Genomic DNA, 5,000 nt, shown 5'->3' with positions numbered 1-5,000 from the left:
CTCGCTCGTTTTAATACTCGCGTAAAGCTCAAAAGTCAACAGCTTCTCGCGACAAACAGCCGCAGCATCGCGTGTCGTGAAGGCGGCTGGTCACGCAATGGAAAATAGGTATTAAAGCCGAACCTTCTTTCTACTTCCGTACAATGCACTTTACTGAGGCTATCACAGACCGATAGTACCGACCTGCTTGTTACGACCTCCTTCTTCATGATATTCGATACATATATAGTATGTGTGTGTGTGTGCATATGTTATTTCCTAGTGATCCAAATCAACGAAAGATCGATTTATAACTGATCCCGTTTTCAATTAAATAAATTTCATTCAAAAAATCATTAAATAAATTCAATCGATTTCTCTATTTGATAAGAAATTTCACAAAAGTAATTTAATAAATATAAACGAACCGTGCACGATTCTCATACATTTCTCATACGAATCATACATTTATATATATATATATATATATATATATATATATATATATATACATGTATGTATATATGTATGTATGTATGTATTTGAAAATGAATTGACAAAATTCGATATCTGTTTATTTTCTTCTTCCCCCCCCCCCCCCCCCGCCCCCGCCCCCACTCACCCCTTCGCCCCCATAACCATTCATCCCCGTCAAAAAGATATTTAACTTCATTTCAAAGAATATCTAAAACAATTTTCTTGCCCTTGATCGTTACCGTGTCCTTAGGTAAACCCACAAAGGAAATTGAATCTCTGTATATCTATCTATCTATCTTTCTCCCTCTCTCCCTTTCTCTCTCTCTCTCTCTCTCTCTCTCTCTCTCTCTCTCTATCTTTCTCTCCCTGTGACTCTGTCCGCATCCGTGAGAAACGACCGTAGCCGCAAGCGTTTCGATTTCCTCTCCAATGTGACATCCGAAAGGTAAGATCTCAAAGGTTACCAAAGGTATTTTATACGGTACGTTAAACCACCGATAAATACCCTTTGTAGATAATAACCAAATGTTTCTGAATTTAGGTCGTGTAATAACTTAACCCCCTTCCACCCTTCCCCCTGTCCCTGTCCATGTCTCAAGCTTCCACTTAAATACTTCCTATCATCGATCCCTTAAACAACGTATTAACGTATTAAAAGAAAATAATAAATATTTCGTCGAAAATATTTGTAATGATTATAATTATCACGTAATATTTTCCAATGATTCCTTTATATGATCGAGAACGCATTTATTTCGACAAATTTCTTAATTACGATCCGACAAATTACGTTCCAATCAAACAAACTTTTATGATCAACGTGAACTTACGTTCAATTCCTTCTTTTTTTTTTTTTGTTTTTTCTTTTTTTTTTCCTTCTCAACAAACATCAAACTAATCGTAGATGATAATTGAAATAAATAAATTTATGTCCTAATATTCATAAAAAAAAAAAAAAAAATGAGTAAACCGATTAACGATTTTTTAAACGATGAGAAAGATCCGTATTCTGTTCCTTTAATTATTCCATTCAAATCTACAAGCATTTGAGACTTTTCAAAAACTTCGATATGTCGCTTTTTTATTATTATTATTATTATTATTATTATTATTATTATTATTATTATTATTATCATCGACGATGTAATAAACGAAATGATTGAAACAATATTTTCAAAATAATCTAATAATCGTAACGTGCGTCTCGAAATTATCGTAAAGTTTAATGAGATTGTTAACAACGAGTTTGCGAATTTTATTTTTCGTTTCAACGAGGAAACAATAATAAAAAAAAAACTTATGTATATATATATATATATATATGACCGAAGTGAGACGAGACAAAGGCGGATATATTAGATGCTAAAAAACATCCGGTGTATCCCGTTGGATCCAACCAATCCCATGGACACACGTCCGACAGTTGCTTATTCGGAACAACAGGAGGATCGTGTAGAACGTGAAAAGCGTGGGACGTCACGCGAAGGTCGCAGAGCCCGAAAATCCATAACCACCCCCGTTCACCCTATAGCCCCTTCTCCACCATTACGTTTCGCGAGGTTGCGCTTGCGCGACCCAAGGCTCTTTTACCAAAGAAAAGGGACGACTAATGGTCCGTTCTCGTTACAATACGATTTTTTTTTTTTTATGTTTTTTTGTTTTTCTTTTATTTTTTTGTTTTTTCCCCTTTCGTTCGACGATTCGGTACAAAACAAATTATCGACTGACCGACTGACTTAACTACCGATCAAAAAGCGCGAAGAGAGAGGACAAAAAAAAGCACGGGTGAAAAAGAAGGAGGGTGGGAAAAAAAAGAAAGAAAAAAGAAAAGCAGAGGGAGGGGAGAAGTCTTCGACATTTGATCGATCAGTAATCTAAGCTGAAAAAAAAAACTTGATCTAAAAGATAATTAAAATGTCATTTCTGAAGGAAAAAGAAGAAAGAAGGAAGAAGGAACAATTAAAGATATAAATAACAAAAAAAAAAAAAAAAAAGAAAAGATCAATGATCAATTAAGTAATCGTTGCTTAGTGGAACGTCTGATTAAAAGAATGAAAATAAAAATAAAAAAAAAAAAAAAAATAATAAAATAAAAAATAAAAAAAAAAAAAAAAGAGAGAAAAGAATGAAAAAAAATTATCTCTCGGACATTTCAAATGAACATGAGAGAGATAGATAAGAAAAGACGAAAAGCAAGGGGGGAAAAAAAAGTAAAAAAAAGGTAAAAAAAAAAAAAAAAAAAAAGAAAAAGAGTAGTCAAGTTCAGATTCCATTGGACTTGACCGATAATCATAGTCGGATATAATAGAACTTAATTAATTAATTACATTATATCCTATCTGTGATATCACGAATATGGGAAAAAAAAAAAAGAAAAGAAAGAGAGAAAGGGGGTAAGGAGGGGAGCAAAAAAGAAAAAAGAAAAGTAATTGAATGAGAATGACTAAGTGGATGAGACGATGAGACGAAAGAAAAAGATAATCCAATTAACGTTGAGAAAGAAAGATTCGATGTTTTACGAAATCAAGGAAGACGGATTATATTTATTAATTGGCTCGATATTTTCTTTTTCTTTTTTCTATTCTTTTTTTCTTTTCAAAGACCGTCTTTGGTTAATTAATTCATTAATTAATTCATTAATTAATTCATTAATTAATAAATTAATTAATTAACTCTTTTTGTAACGCCGAAGAACTTCCTCCTTTTTCTCTCTCTCTCTCTCTCTCTCTCTCTCTCTCTCTCTCTCTCTCTCTCTCTCTTTCTTTATAAAAACAAAAAGGGTAATACCAGTTAATTAAGAAATAAATCGATCTAATCTATATTTATGATCAAAGTTCAAGTTTTTCTTTTTTTTTTTCCTTTCCTTTCTTATTTCGCATGTACGAAGTCGATTATAGAAGAGAGAGAGAGAGAGAGAGAGAGAGAGAGAGAGAGAGAGACGAAATCATAGTTAAAGAAATCAAATATCGAACCACAGGATGACGTTGGATGTCGATAACGATCGAACTAGAGAGAGATTCGCCACTGTTCATTATCGTGAGATTTAACGTGCAATCTCAATTACGAACATTCGTACGAGTAAGTTAGTATGCACGTATATATATATAATTCAAACTGTCAGAATGTTCTCTACGAAGTACTCCGTAATAATCTCTTGCTGTCGGCAATTAATTACTTGTGAATAATAACAATAACAATATACCATATTATATATATATATATATATATATATATATATATATATGTATGTATATATTATAACTATGTACTATTATAGATACACTTATACACATCGATATTTCACTTTCTCAACAAATATTAAACCGAATCTATCGATAATATCAAATTAATACGAATCCTTTTAACTTAATTAATTTGATTATCATATAAAATTAACCAATATATATATATATATATATATATATATATATATATATATATATGTAATAATATGGACAGTCGAATAGCAACGAGAACAATTGATTTCCTTTTTTTTTTTTTTCTCAAAAATTTTTAATTAATTCTTTTCATATAAATTCGAAAAACTCACCAACTCAGGAATACACGAGTAGACCCATTTTATTGCTGTTGCTACTGCTTCTGGTGTTCCTTATGTTGACGTTTATTCCTTTCAACGTTGATCCCTAAAACAAGAGAAGAGAAAAAAAAAGAAATAATAAAGAAGACAAAATGAAATGATATAATTAACAAGGGCACTTGACGAGACGAACGATGACGACGAGCAATGAAATCAAATAAGTATGGTAGAGAAAACGAAATAACAAATGTAAAGGGGGTCCTCTCTCTCTTTCTCTCGCTCCTTTCTCTCACGCGTGGAAAACAAAGAATAATGAACGCAACGACCTTACCCTTCGGCTTTTACCAACCAACTAAATTACATTTCATTTGAACGAACTTTATATACTTACCTCGAAGAACATATAAAAAAAAAAAAAAACAAACAAAAAAAAACAAAAAAAAAAAACCTGCTTGCATATAATATCATTGTCCTCTCTATACTCATCTTAATTTCAATTATTTAATGTTCGAGCGATCAAAAAATTTTATATACTTTTTTCTAGAGAGAAATAGAGAAAGAGAGAGAAAGAGAGAGAGAGAGAGAGAGAGAGAGAGAGAGAGAGAGAGAGAGAGAGAGAGAATATTTTATAAAATATTCAATTTTTAAACTATTTCACGATTCTCTTTACTAACTCATATATAAATTATTCAAATGTCTATCGATGTATATGATGGAAAACCATTTCACGGTAGCGATATAAAATTTCTAATCTACGAACGTACAATTTTTTTATCTTCTTTTTTTTTTTTTTTTTTTTTTTTTTTTTCCCCATCGGATTAAAAGATTATTAAAATTATCTATCGACAAAGAAATAATATTTTGGCTACAAATAAAAGTTCATGATGATAGACGAAAAATGTATTCTCTATTATCGATTTTACGATTCACTATCATAAGTATGAAACCCCTTGAATAAATATCAATCGTAAGATATACGTTTATTTCACATTTAAGATTAAATTTG

The 5,000-nt window shown here is 31.1% G+C and overlaps 1 protein-coding gene across 6 annotated transcripts in view; it reads right to left on the bottom strand.

Moving 5' to 3' along the window:
* The window catches only part of LOC124953616 (stress-activated protein kinase JNK), a 173,700-nt gene that overhangs the window by 148,880 nt on the left and 19,820 nt on the right, over positions 1-5,000 (bottom strand). For all 6 annotated transcript variants that reach the window (XM_047505238.1, XM_047505240.1, XM_047505239.1 and 3 more), the window contains one exon: positions 4,007-4,100. The gene's annotated coding sequence lies outside the window, so the exon portion shown is untranslated. Of the gene's footprint in view, positions 1-4,006; positions 4,101-5,000 lie in introns of those variants that run through there.

Source organism: Vespa velutina, chromosome 13, assembly GCF_912470025.1.
Source record: "Vespa velutina chromosome 13, iVesVel2.1, whole genome shotgun sequence".
Classification (NCBI taxonomy): domain Eukaryota; kingdom Metazoa; phylum Arthropoda; class Insecta; order Hymenoptera; family Vespidae; genus Vespa; species Vespa velutina.
Note: the sequence above shows the minus strand (reverse complement) of the source record. Positions and strands in the feature narration are given on the sequence as shown.